The sequence below is a fragment of the Ixodes scapularis genome, unplaced genomic scaffold, assembly GCF_016920785.2.
Source record: "Ixodes scapularis isolate PalLabHiFi unplaced genomic scaffold, ASM1692078v2 PGA_scaffold13__105_contigs__length_92229423, whole genome shotgun sequence".
NCBI classification, from domain to species: Eukaryota; Metazoa; Arthropoda; class Arachnida; order Ixodida; family Ixodidae; genus Ixodes; species Ixodes scapularis.
The window spans coordinates 39,027,251-39,042,013 of record NW_024609839.1 but is presented as its reverse complement, the minus strand read 5'-3'; the positions used below and the strand labels follow the sequence as shown (position 1 = coordinate 39,042,013).

The following is a 14,763-nucleotide window of genomic DNA, read 5'->3' as shown; positions in this document are numbered from 1 at the left end:
TCGTCGAAGGTCCTGCGTCACCGACCGTCGAAGGTCCTGCGCCGCCGGCAAACGAGGATGTCCAGGCTTGCAACCTCGACGAATCTGTTTGATACAAAACTTAAAATGAAATAATTTGATCTCTCGTCAGTGATGCATAAAAGGACATAAGTCAGCTGTCTTAATAAGCCTCAGAATGTATCAAGCAAAACTATATGCTAACTCTTATTTTTTTTTAGAAAAAAAGAAAAAAACAACTCGCCGGCTATCAGATCGTCGAGGTCCGCCTTGGATAACGTCACGCGATGTCTGGCACCATTGACAAAAACCTCAACCGTGTTCATCTTTTACCACGGCAAAAAGAGCACGCAAACAAAAAGAAAGGCCAAGCCCGCTGACAACTGTCAAAAAGAGAAAAGCGTCTGCTCAATTGCAATGCGCGCCAAAATGCAGGTGACGCATGGTGGCGCTACCGCCGACACAGACGCGGTGTAGTTTGTCTTCGATGTTTCACCGACTTCGTGCTCCACCACCGAGGGGCACTGTGCACCGTGCTGGTTTCGGGGCGGCTCCAGTGCGAGTTGATCGAAGACGCTATAAGTTTTATTATTATTGAACCGAGCATGTATCACTACTGTACAACCGAAATCAGTTGGAGTCTGGCCACATTGATCATGCTCCGGCAGCTTTCGCGCCAAGAAACGAAAACCGATCCTCGTCTTCCAAGCTGTATTCTCCGCTCCGATTGTTCTGCTCTCTGAATGAAAAATAAACAAACAAACAAACAAAGAAACACGGACGCGAATTCGACAGACAGTCGAGCAGAGCTTGGAATACCGTTGGTACCACTGGCCCGTTGCTGCACCCATAGAAAGCATGAAAAATCAACAAACTACTCCAGGTAACGTTTTGTATTTACACGTACCACTTCGTGCGGGAAGCGTGTTCTTGCCATTTGTGTGTGCGCGCAAAGGCCTCTGCTGTAACCTCCGTGTAACCTCTGCTTACCGATGGAGGAACCTACAAAAACCACGTTTTATAGGCGAGCACGTAAAATGGCCTTTGAAGATCTGCAGGCTCTAACGGCCGATGAAGTTTTCCAAGTGGGCAAGCTTGGCGACGGCTCGATCCCGGTTGAAGAGCAGCATGGCCCAAAGAGAGCGGAGCCATCTGCTCCCAACATTCAACTCCGACCTCGAGAGCTTGAAGCCAGAGGAAGCCCAACGTGCTGACCTCCAGCCTCAGCAAGTTTCAGAAAGCTCAGGCTCCGAGCTCTCAAGCTCGGAGCCAGATGAATTCGACCGAGTTGACTTTCAGGCTGGGGACCATCCGGAGAGCTCAGGCACAGAGTTCGAGAGCTCGGAGGCAAATGAATTCGACCGAGCTGACCTACAGCCTCAGAAACATTCCGGAGAGCTCAAGTCGATATGAAGAGGAGAGAAATTGCGAGGATGCTGACGTTCATGAGTCGATTGTAGAAAAACTACGGACCTGGGCTCTTGACACGGCTACGCCTCACCGCGCACTCAATGAGCTTCTGAAGATTTTGCAAACTCATTCCTGTTTTGCATCAATCCCCGGCAGTGCTAAATCACTGCTTAAAACCCCCAGAAAGGCATGTGTAGAGAAGATGGGAGCCGGCAAATGCTGCCATTTTGGTTTAAAGGAAGGACTTGAAGATACTTTGAAACGAACACGTTCTGTGCCAGACGTCATCAAGATCAATGAATACATTGACGGTCTGCCGCTCACAGAAAGCACCCACGATCAGTTCTGGCCTGTGCTATGCCATGTGACCAATTGCGGGAAATGTTACCCCTTTCCCATTGGTGTTTACTATGGCAAATCAAAGCCGTTTGTGCGGCGGAATTTCTGCGGCCTGCTGTGTCCGACATCATTGAAGCACTGAGCGACGGATCAAGGGCAGGCATTTGCGAATCGAGCTTTCTGCGTTCATCTGTGATGCGCCCGCGAAGTCTTATGTCCTCGGCATCAAGGGCCACAATGGTTACTTCGGTTGTACAAAATGCCAAACAGTAGGTGACTCTCTGAATGGCCGCATGTGCTTTCCGCAGCTTGATGCGACGTTGAGAACGGATGGGAGTTTTCGAAGCCATGCACAAGAAGAACATCATCCCCAAAGAACTGAACTGGAAAAGCTTCCTATTGATCTAGTGAAGAACGTTCCATTGGACTATATGCGTCTTGTCTGTTTAGGTGTTGTTTCTAAGCTCCTCAGATTATGGCTCAAAGGTTACAGCAGGTGTCGGTTAGGCACGGCCGCACGAGATGCTATATCTTTAGCCAGCCTTGAGATTGAACGGTACATCTGTTCTGATTTTGGTCGAAAGCCCAGAAGTCTGATCGATTTAGACCGCTGGAAGGCGGTAGAATTCCGGCTGCTTGTGCTATACACACTGCCCATTGTTCTTTACTCGAGAGCTCCAGGTTCTTTCTTATTCAACTTCATGACTCTGCACTCTGCCATCACAATTCTCAGCAGTCCAAAACTTTGCCTAGAGTATGTGGACTATTCTGAACGACTGCTTGTACATTTTGTCGAGGTCTAAATTTTATTGTATGCAAAGGATAAGGGGTCGTATAACGTGCACAACCTCATCCACATTGCGAATGATGTGCGCACTCATGGACCTTTGGATGGGTGGAGTGCATTCCCCTTTGAGAAGTTTATGGGGACATTGAAAGTTTTTCAAAAGAAACCCGAGAGGCCCTTGGAGCAGCTCTACAACAGAATCTCTGAACGCAGAAGAACGTTTGCGAAGGAAGAGTTCAAGCATAAAGAGAACTTTTTTCTTGAGCACGACGATGGCCCACTGACTGTTGGATGTGAAGGTCCTCAATACAAGGATGTTCAAACCCCTCACAAATTTACGCTGAGGACTCGCATCAATGACAACACCTGCATGCTCAACATTGTTTACATCATCATGATCCAGAACTTCGCTTTTTGCTCCACGTCTGTCAAGGCACGGGTGATCGGCAAGCGGTTCGAGAGCTGAAGTGACTTGTATACCGACCCCTGTCCGTCGACAATGCTTGGTGTTGTACTGACCTAACCCTTCCGTCACCAAATCGTGGCCACTTTCAAATGTTGCCCAGAATTGTGTCCGAATGCCTTACAAGGGGAAATTTGCGATCTTTCCTTTACTTCATTTGCAGTAATGTCACGTCTTTGAACTTTGGTTGTACATTGATTTGTGATCTTCATTTGTTGACAGCATCTTTCTTTTTTATTTATCTAGATGACAAAAAGTTTGGAGTTGTCAATTTCGTTGGTGAGAATACCGTCGCCGTTATTCATTTAAACTGGATGGATGGGACTGACTGCTTTTGGCCGACCGCAACACACAAGAATCTTGATACTCTTACCTTAGATGGTGCCCAGCCACAGCCGGATTGAAAGAAATTTCATTTCGCTTTTTTAGGATGGTTCGATAAGTGGGAAAAAACTGCTGGAGAGTTTCTAGCAACTGAATGCTTGGTGGAGACATAGCAATCCCTTCTTTTTTACAGACACGAGAAAGCCAGAAGCAAGTTGCCGACTGCCGAGGTGACATCGGACCTTTGTAGCGACGTGGAGATGGGTTGTGGGAAATAAAAAAAGCCAAGAGGATTTTGTATAGTGAATATGAGTCTGAGGTTGAAAAGACCTACCAGCCACCCAAACCGCCAACTCCACCATGCTTTAAACCAACAGCCAAAAGTAAGTGGCCTACTCCGTAAGCAGCAAACTGAGTGCACCTTTATGGAAGGTATTAGCTTTTTGACATTTCACATGTCTGAGTTCTTCAAGCTCTTGTTTCAAATATAACTCGGGCATGTTTATTTCTCTAGGCCGCCACTGCATGCGTAAAGCGCCCCAGGTTCAAGAAAATACTGACAAGCCCTCCGGCGAGCGAGCACACGGTAGTAGATGTTAACTGCTTCTGGTGCGTTTCAATGCCTTAGCAGAATTGCTTCAATGTTCCTTGGTTGGTGCTGTATTCTTAGCATGTGATCTCAGCGACAATAGATTCATAATGTCTTTTTAGGCAGCCACCGCCTTTTTAAAGGCTGATCCATTACCTCGGTACCAATCAGCAATCAAGGATTCATTGAAGTTGAAGCCAGTAGGCAGGCGAACTGGTAAAGGATAGACATAGGAAAACTGGAGCGTGGGGACAAAAAGGATGGAGCTTTGTGTTTGTGTTCATCTTTTTGTCCCCACGCTCCAGAGTTCATATGTCTAAGGATTCTCGTGGAGAGGCTAGACATGGTACGAAACACATATCACTCCTACGGCTAATGCGTGGTTTCCCTTTCAGGCAGTCGGCTTAAATCTCATGAGAAACTGTCGCCTCAGCACCATTCACCAACCAGTTATTCTTCTCAAGAGCGGACACACGGTAATAAACATCTACCACTTTTGGAGCTTTTTTGTGTTGGGGTTGTCTTGTATTATGTTTAAAGTAAGGCGAATGCATGGTTTATTTTTCAGGCAGTCGCTGTGAGTCTCATGGAGAGTTGTCACCTCGGCACCGTTCACCAACCAGTCATTCCTCTCAAGAGTGGACACACGGTAACAAACGTTTACCACTTTTCGAGCTTTTCCTCAACACCACTCCAGGATAGCTTTCCTGTGGTGGGGTTGTCTTTCTTGTATAATGTTTAAAGTATGGTGAATGTTTGGTTTTTTTTTCAGTCAGCCGCCATGAGTCTCGTGGAGAGCTGTCACCTCCGGCATCGTTCAGCGCCCAATTATTCCTCTGAAGAGTGGACACATTGTAATAGATATTTAATACTTTTGGAGCTTTCTTTCAATGCTCCCGGATAGCCTCTCTGTGGTGGAGTTGTCCTTCTACTATATTGAAAGTATGGCAAATGCACGATTTCTCTTTCAGGCAGTCGCCGCGAGCCTCGTGGAGAGCTGTCACCTCGACAACGTTCAGCAACCAATTATTTTTTCTGAAGAGTAATAGACGTTTATTATTTTTGGAGCTTTTTCTCAACACCACTCCTGGTTAGCTTTTCCATCGTGGGGTTGACTTTCTTGTATTATCTTTAAAGTACGGCAAATGCATAATTTCTCTTTCAGGCTGTCGCCGCAAGCCTCGTGGAGAGCTGTCAACTCGGCGCTGTTCAGCAACCAGTTATTCCTCTGAAGAGCGGACACATGTTAACAAGCATTTATCACTTTTGAAGCTTTTTCTCGATACTTTTCTATGATAGCTTTGCCTTTTTTGTGGTGATATTGCTTTTATTGTATATACCGTAATGTACCGAGCAAGTGCCCACTCAAAATTTTGAGATAATCGCGAAGGGGGGGGGGGGGGGGTGCTCGTTAGGTCATTAATTTCACCTATATTTGTACTGCGTGTAATCTTTGAGATGCTACAATATTTGGAGGTGGGTGCTTAGTGTGAAATGGGCAGACGCCCAGTATTTCAAGGTGCTTTTTAATATGGTGCACACATGATTTTTCCATCAGATACTTGCCGTGCATTCTATGAAGAAACGTCGCCTCGTAGTCAAGCGAGCAAGTCACGTGGTTGGCGGGAACAGGGTGAATGTTTGTTTTTTGTTTGCTTGATTTGTTTATCGAAGACAGGAACCTAACTTGTGCTTTAATGAGGGAACTTGTTTAAAAACCAGCATAGTCCACGCTTTGTTTGGCTGATTTCGCTGCTTTGTAAGTTATTATATCAGGTGCCTTTTGATATCTGCCCTATTGTGGTAACTCAGTGCTAGAAGAGCTTCGTTTCACACCTCTTTTCTCCTGAGATTCATTTCATCTCTAGACAGTGGAGGGTTACTAATTGTAGGTGTTCATGGACACATACGTTATTAGTTTTAGTCTATTTGCAATATTTAGGACTAAGTTTGAACATGTTTACTGTGGATGTGCATTGTCATACAGATCAGACTTGAACCGCAGTTTGCGCACAATTTCTTTGCCAGGAGGCCATTCCATGTCCCCTTTGACTCCGAGACATGAGCAAGCAAGCTAAGAACACCGTAATAAATCCGAATGTTTGTGGTATATTCCATTTTCAAAACAACAATTCCTTGTGCTATTTGAACACGCGCTGTAGATCTTTCTCTTACTATTATGTTACATTGTTCAAATGGTGCTTCAAATCCTATTCAAGGATACTTTTGCTGTTTCACAGGTGATCATATTTTGAAAAACTGGCAGCCTTACACTCAAGGCCCGAGGACATCAACATCCATCCAGCAATTGAGTGGTGGTGACACTCAATTTTTTTTTCTTAAAGGACACATGCAAAGGAAAAGAAGAATTTTTTTTAAACAGGCTAGAGGGAAAAAGATTAGTATAAAACAAATTTACAACAAAGAAAAAAAATTAGAGCTATATTTATGGCGCAAAACGAATTTCTAGTTGGTGCCCGCGGGAGCCGTCGCTGGTCAAGTGGTAGGCCCGCGCGCCGCCGCACTACGTCGCCGCCGTCGCAAAGTCACGCCGCCGTCGCACGCTGAGCGTTGTGCGACGCCGCTTTAACGCGTTTCTCCACGCCGCCGGCTTCGCCGCCACTCAAGTTCGTCTGCTTCGGTGCGCCGCCGGCGTCATCTGACCGGCGCTCAGGTCTCTCACGTCTGCTTGCGCATTTTCAGGAGTTTCCTTTGGGCTCTAAAAGTTACCTATTAATTTCCATCGTAAACCAGAAACACGGCAAAATAAATAAAAAAAAAAAAAAAAACGGACAAAACAACAAGTTTGATTAATCCTATTAATCTTAGTTTTTTGTTATACTTCAAACAAAGATGAACAAGTTACTTTTAGAGGCCATAGGAAGCTTCCGAAAGAGCGCAAGCACCACGTGATGAATAAGAGCTAGTCACGTGATAAATAAGGGCCACTTTTCCGCGGCGCCCGCGGACGCCAACTACAAATTCGTTTGCTTGGGAGAAGAGCGTATTGGTGTAAAGGGGCCCTGCAATCATATTTAAGCGTCTACCTTGTGGGCACCCTGGCGGCTCCCAAGCCAAGTTGCCCGACCGCGAGGCTCAAGCCAAACTTTTCCCGCGTGGCGGCGACGTCACGCCAGCCACGCGCACATCGGATGCGCCGCCTTGATAAGGCAGATCAGAGGCGGCGCACGGAGGGTCGCTGCCTGGACTCCGGCAGCGCCGGTAGCAATGTTAATCGTCTTGTCCATGTCCAATTAAATGTAGTTTCTTGTTGTTGAAACCGTTGGCTTCGTGTTATTCCTCCGGGTCGGGTATGCAGCAAGGCAAACCGACCACAATGGCGCCCAACCGTGGTATGCTACCCACTCGCAGGAATTTCACGGGGCTTGGTTTCTTCTTTCGGTAAGCCTTTTTCATATTCCCCGTGTTTCCTATCGTTGTTTCGTGCTTCCGTCACGTCCACGTTTGTTGTATTGGCGTGTTTGTGACCGTGTCTTTGTGAACGCGGCAATCGTTTTGCGCGCTTGTGTTGGGTTTTTGGGGGCGTTTCTTTTTTTTTTTTGTGCTTGCAGGAATGCTCACGCGGGAGCAGGAAGCCGCGATGGCCGCAGCAGCACAAATGAACCTGCTCACGAAGGTCACGGAGATGTGCGACTCCGTGATGCAGCGCCTGGCCCACACGCCTGGCCAGCAGGAAACCCCACCGCGAGAGCCCAGACCACACTTGACTGTTCCGGTCTACATGGGGTACGACGACGTCAAGTCCGTGGCAGACTTCCTGGGCGAGCTGCAGACGTACCACCTTGCCTCCGGTGCCTCGGAAGCCTTCATCGTGGAGCGGATTGTCCCGCTGGCGTTGCAAGCCAGCGCCAGGTGCTGGTTGGGGTCACAGGCCCCCTTCACCAGCCTGGCAGACTTCCAGACAAGGCTTCGCGAAGAGTTCCTGCCTGCAGGCTACGCGACGCAGATTCTCCGAGAGCTCGAGGCAAGGACGCAGCACCCGGATGAAAGTCTGGTCCGGTACGTTCGGGTCATGCAAGAGCTCTTCAAGAGGGCGGACCCGAAGTCACAGGAGTCGGACTGAGTAGCTCGGGTCAGAAGACAGTGTCACCCCATACTCTAAGAAAAAAGGGTATCACCTTACACCCTTTTGTCCCATATAATACACCCCAAAACTTCATTTCGACGTACAGCGCCCTAGAGTCGAACAGACGGCACCAAATTTTACCAGGGGCTTGATAACGGTGCGATATAACTTATTAAATTGCTAAAGTACGTATCAAAGACCAAAGAAAGAAAACACGGAGCTTTTGCAGTACGGCCAAGAAAACTCCGATAATCTTTTTCGTTGTCATTAATACGTACATCAGCTATCTTAATAAGTTGTACCACAAAGGTATCAAGCCCCTCGTAAACTTAGAGGCCGCCTGTTCGATTATGGGGCGCTGTACGTCGAATTGAAGTTTTTGGGGTGTATTATATGGGACAAGGGGTGTAATAATACACCTTTTTTTTTGAGAGTGTGCAGATACCACGTCTACCTGATCAACCGCACCTTTGAGACCCTTGAAGAGCTAGCCCGGGGCGCCCGCCTCATCGAGGAAGCTCTTCATGCCGAGCAGAACTACGTGCCGCCGCCACCAGCCAAGTACGCGTTCGAACCGGCATGCGCATGGCGGGGCCCCGAGGCCTCCACGCAAGTGGACTGTCCGAACGAGACCTCCCTTCCCCACCACGTCAACCAGGAGAGTTGGCGTGGCATGCATGGTGATATCCCGTGCGGGATAAGCGTATGTTCGCCTAACTCTCCCCGAGAGGTCCCCGGAGGTCACAGCGAGGCCCGTGAGGGTTTCGGGTGGGGGTCGCCACGACAGGTGGGAGGTCGTTGGCCGTGCCCTATCGTAAGCTGGGGCCCAACGGAGATCACCACTCAAGCGAACCATCTTCATCAGTCTGCTCCTGCAAGTGCTGGCGAAAACTGGCACGGTGCGGTCGCAAACCCGCAGCCCAGCAGCATTGACCCCCGCCGCAACGGAACAAGCCCTCACCACAACAGCCAGTCGCAAGCCTGGTGGAGGCCCTCCCATAGTGGTTCCTTATCCGATCACTGGAGGCCGTCCGACGGGCACCTCGGTGCGGGTGGCCTAAGCAGGCAACTGTCGTCGGACTGCTGCGACGACTGCGAGCAGCCCGGCCATCACCGAAAGCAGTGTCCAAGGCTTCTGGACACTACAAACAAGAGGTGGCACGAGACGGCGGCAAAGGGCCGGAACCAAAACAACCAGGGAAACTACTACGGCCGGCGACGCTGAAACCAGACAGCCACTCGCCGACGGCCGGTGCAGTCCCTAGGAGCGGTCAGGCCGCGGCACAGATTCCATCGGTATGTCGAATCCAGCCCGAGCCTAACATCATTGAACCGCGCATGACAATATCACTGCTCGATTTTCCCATTGCCGCACTTTTGGATTCTGGGGCCGCTATCTCGCTCATAGAGGATTTCGTTTTCGAACTCTGCAAAGCAGAAAAGATAAGCCTCCGGGAGTGCGAAACCCGTTGGCAGCTAGCTTCTGGTACAGCGATAACAGCTGGAGGAGCCGTGAGGCTGCAGATTCGGTTTAATGGAAAGAAGCGACGTCAGCGATTTCTTTATATGCCAGGACTTGTGGTACCTGTGATCTTGGGCCGAGATTTCATTACAGGCGAAAGCATGACACTCGAATTTTCTGGTGGTGGATACCGGCTGGGACAACAACCGGAGCTGACTCCGTTTACCAAAAGGGAGGACTGCATCCCTAACTCGACCACTGCAGCCCACTTCACCACGGAGCCAGACGTCTTGCCTGCCGGCTTTCGAGAATCGTTGCGAAAGTGCCCCGCAAGCAGCCAGCAGAAGCAGGAGCTGCAAGCCGTCCTGGAGTCTTTCTCACCGATGTTCACGGAAACACCTGGAAAGACTGACATTCTGCTGCACCGTATTGAAACCGGTGACGCGCCGCCTCGGAGGTGCAACCCTCGACCGATCGGCGTCCACAAAAGGGCACTCCTTGATGCGGCGCTCGAGGAAATGATCGACACCGGTTCAGTACGTGAGTCGAAGAGCCCCTGGGCATTCCCCGTTGTTCTCGCCCCGAAAAAAGACGGAACAGCCAGACTCTGTGTGGATTACAGGCGGCTTAACGATGTGTCCGTACGAGACAGCTACCCTTTCCCCAGTATTTCCTCTGTGATGTACGCGCTGGGTAACGCGACCGTGTTTACAACGCTGGATTGCAGTCGCGGGTTCCTTCAGATCGAGATTCACCCATCAGACGTTCCAAAAACGGCTTTCATCTGCCACAGAGGGTTGTTCGAGTTCACCCGACTGCCGTTTGGCTTGTCTGACTCTCCAGCCAGTTTTCAACGCCTGATGGATGTTGTACTTGGGAACTCGGAGTACGAATTTGCCATGGCATACATGGATGACGTGGTTGTTTTTTCGAGAACTATCGAAGAGCATGTCGAGCACCTTCGCATTGTACTTGAGCGAATGCGTAATGCTGGGCTCACGATTCATCCCGGAAAGGTTCAGTTAGCCGCGCCCAAGATTGACCTCCTTGGATTCGTTGTGGATAACGGCACGCTCCGCCCCAACGAAGATAAGTTGCGCGCGCTAACGGAATACCCAAGCCCACATGACGTAAAGAGCCTACAAAGATACCTCGGAATGATTGCGTTCTACAGGGATTTCATTCCACACTGTTCCGAGATATCGCAACCGCTCAATCACCTCCTAAAAAAAGGCGTCAAGTGGTGTTGGGCCGAACAACAACAATGCGCATTCGCAGCCCTTTCAAAAGCCGTGACTGACAACGCTTGTTTACAGCTCCCAGACTTGAACAAGCCGTTCGTTCTGCAGACAGATGCAAGCGACTGTGGCCTGGGTGCTGTATTGCTGCAGGAGTATGGCGGTGTGCTTCGGCCAGTCGCTTTCACGAGCCACACGCTAACTTTAGCCGAGCGCAACTACAGTGTCGCAGAACGTGAATGTCTCGCCATTATTCATGCTTTGAAGCGATTTGATATGTACCTAGACGGCGCAACGTTCCAGATTCAATCTGATCACTTAGCGCTATCATGGCTAAGGGGACTTAAGAATCCATCTGGGCGTCTTGCTCGTTGGGCGCTTACGCTACAACAGTACGACTACTCCATTGTGTACCGCCCGGGGTCAACTAACAAAGTTGCTGATGCGCTCTCTCGTGCTCCACTTCCCGAGGAACACTCGCAGGATACCCATGGCTTGGTGACCGTCGCGGCCACTACACGAGGATCCCCAGATTCACGGTGGGGTACATTGGTGAGCCGCGAGGAGCTTCGCAAGGCGCAGCTGGACGACGGACTCTGCCAACGCGTGTCCGCTTGGCTGGCAGCAAGAGGTCCAGTCGGCCGCCCAAGTGCAAGGAGTTCGACTCCTACATGATGAGCGACGACGGCCTCCTGCTGCGCTACATCCCCCAGGCCGACGACGATCCGGATGGCTCGGCGTTCCGGACCGTGATACCCCGCAAGCTACGTAAGCTTTTCATCCGATACATGCATGACTCTGCCTTGGCAGGACACAGCAGTGGGAGCAAGACTTACGAAAAGTTATCCCAAATTGCTACCTGGCCAGGCATGAGGCAGGATGTGCTCCGATATGCTCGTAGCTGCTCGGTGTGCCAGAAGGCAAAACCACGTGGTGGTCAGGCCCCCGGTCTCATGCAACCAATCGCGAGTCAGAACCCTTGGCAGATTTGTTGCTGTGACGTCATGGGCCCCTTCCCACGTAGTACCCGTGGCAATCAGTACCTATTCGTGGTAACCGACCACTTCACGAAGTGGGTCGAGTTATTCCCTTTGCGGAAGCTAGATTCGCAAAAAATCTGGGAGTGTCTACTCAAAACATTCGCTAGGTTTGGCTTTCCTGCACAGCTTGTAAACGGTAATGCCTCCTATCTCACGAGTAAGGTGTTTGTGGACGCATGCGCGGTACTGGCAATCAAACACAAAAGAACTTCCCCGTACCACCCGCAAGCAAACATCACGGAAAGGGTAAATCGAAACCTTAAGATGATGCTAGTGGCCTACACCGAGCGTCACAAGGACTGGGACGCGAAACTGCCCGAGCTGGCATTCGCGACCCGCACAACCACTAATCGGTCAACGGGTCTCACTCCTGCCCAATTAAATTTCAACAAGGAGCTCGCATTTTCGCTTTCTAACAGCCTCCTTTCTACAGAGTCTGGAGGAAGGCCTCGCCCTTACGTGAAGTTCGCAGAGGACCTGCGAAAGCGCTTCTCCGATAACCTTCGAGAGGCCAGAGAAAATCTCGACGTCGCCCGGGTACAGCAGGCTGAACAGTAAAACCGGGGGCGACGTGACTTGCAGTTCGAGGTGGGAGATTTTGTACTCCAGCGTACTCACCCACTGAGTGACGCCGCTCGAGGCTTCGCAGCCTCCCTCGCCAACAGGTGGGAAGGTCCGTTTCGCGTGCGTGAAAAGTGCTCACCACTCACTTACAAACTAGTTAACTGTGAGTCTAGTGAGGAAACCGGACCTGTTCATGTCACCGACCTTAAACGATTTTTCCAAGCAGAAGACGAAGATTCCTCGCAGGACCGGAACGACACTGACGGCAGTCCCGTTCCGGAAACCCCCTTGTCTCCACCAAGGCGGCGGTATAACCTGCGACGTCGGTGACACCAAAGAGAGAGGAACCCTTTTTTTTTGTCTCCTTGGCTTTGCCTCTCTCGCATTTTGGAGGTGGTTTTCTACTTCCACGGATCTGCCCCTTTTTCAAGAGAGGGGGCAGAGGATTGTGTGCCCACCTCAGATCCGTTATTTCAAACTTTCTGGAAGAGGTCCGAAGATAACGTCAGGCTCAGCCCTCAACTGAGTCCCATGTCGTCTGCTTCTGTTTTCTACGAAGCTGACTCATGGACAAAACCGTCGCCACACCCGCCATCTGAACGACACGGCGGCCGGTCTCATCGTGGACCGCGGCCATCCTCTACAGGACTGAGCAGCAGCTGGCTAGGATCAAGGACCACGTGCAAAGCAGCCACCTGGTGGAGCCCTGATCCCGAACAAGCGACAAGCTGGAGCTGACCGAGCCGCCGCGCTCGTCAGCAGCCGCCGCGCTCGTCCAGCAGGCGCCGGCCGGACTTACAACGTCAGTCCGCCCAACAGCGCCATCCACCCCCTGACGCCCACAACGTCTCCGTCATCGACATGCCGGACGAAGCTTGAGGGGGGGGGGGGGGGGGGAAGTGTGGGCACCCTGGCGGCTCCCAAGCCAAGTTGCCCGACTGCGAGGCTCAAGCCGAACTTTTCCCGCGTGGCGGCGACGTCACGCCAGCCACGCGCACATCGGATGCGCCGCCTTGATAAGGCAGATCAGAGGCGGCGCACGGAGGGTCGCTGCCTGGACTCCGGCAGCGCCGGTAGCAATGTTAATCGTCTTGTCCATGTCCAATTAAATGTAGTTTCTTGTTGTTGAAACCGTTGGCTCCGTGTTATTCCTCCGGGTCGGGTATGCAGCAAGGCAAACCGACCACAACCTTTTTTGCGGTTTCCACGCCTCTTGAAGTTCGGGCAAGCCAGCGGGCACGAAGAGAGTAACTAAATATCAGTGCGTCATATTTTAACCGGACGACGCGGGAACCTCCTCCACCGACGAGGGCGACCCGCGGTACCGAAAGCGCGCAAAATGTGACGTCTTTGGTCCTGGGCTTACTACTGGTCAAAGCCGCTAGAAACTTCTTTTTAGTCGAAATACAAAATATAAGTGTCTCGAACCGTTTCAATTACTTATAAAAGTAGTTTTTGTTCACTATTTTAGATGAGAAAACAAACAAATGCAGTTTATAAAGTACGGAAACAAGAAATGACCCGTCGACATACCCGCCACCAAGCGGTGGAAAAGGCGGCGCATACTATAAAGAAGTAGTGGGATCAGGCGCCGACACGGAAAGGTCCCGGATGTACGCGGCAGCGCTGCGGTCGGATGGGCAGGAAGATCCGACCTGCTCCAAGCCTTCCGAAGGCCGTCGGCGAGATGCTTTGTCTTGCGGTTTGGCCGTTTCGCGGTATGGCAGCGCGAAGTGGCTCCCACTCTGAGCTGATCTTTACCCCGTGTTTGCTGTCGTTTGTGGCCAATGAAGTGTCATGCCGAATTAGTGTTTAATCACGCAGCAAAGGCAACGAGAGCTGCTCTGGCTGCCCGCTGCATACAGCCTGTCCAGAACATGCTTTAGTGGCGCCCTCTCGCGCCGTCGACACGGAATGCGGCAGCTGTGAGCGCTCGCGATGAGCTCACTACCTCTCCTCTAGTTCACGGCCGCTCAAGCAACCAAGGACGTCATGAGGGAGGTTATTTTTTGCTTGTTTTTGTAATTTTGATTTGCCTATAACTTTTAAAATAAAGCGAATTTCAAGAAAATACAAATTACACCAAGTTACTACGTTCAGTGCGCTCAGCTTTGGTGCAAATTAAAAATTAGTAAAAAAGTGCTTGCAGGGCCCCTTTAAGTCATGGGTGAAGAAAGAATAAAACAATTAAAACAGGGACAACACACCCCATCTTTCAACTAGCAACAGACGAGTAAACTTTCAACAGCGAGCAGCTGACTATACCCAGTAGGAGTAGGGGAGAGAAGTGGGAGAGAAGGAAAGATAAGAAGCGCGAAGTGCAAGTCGGGGTGGTAGGGTTATCTCGAACTTTAAAAATTCAAGCTCAGTTTTCGTCAGCAGGAGGGAAAGGTTTGACACGTTGTTTTTTGCTGTGGTCATGGCGAATGATTCTATGATTTCATGCCCCCCAGGATTTTGGTG

The 14,763-nt window shown here is 50.5% G+C and overlaps 1 pseudogene; it reads left to right on the top strand.

Annotated features, from left to right (window-relative positions):
* Nucleotides 1-5,948: 5,948 nt before the first annotated feature.
* Nucleotides 5,949-14,763, top strand: part of LOC120849843 — a 30,822-nt pseudogene continuing 22,007 nt past the window's right edge.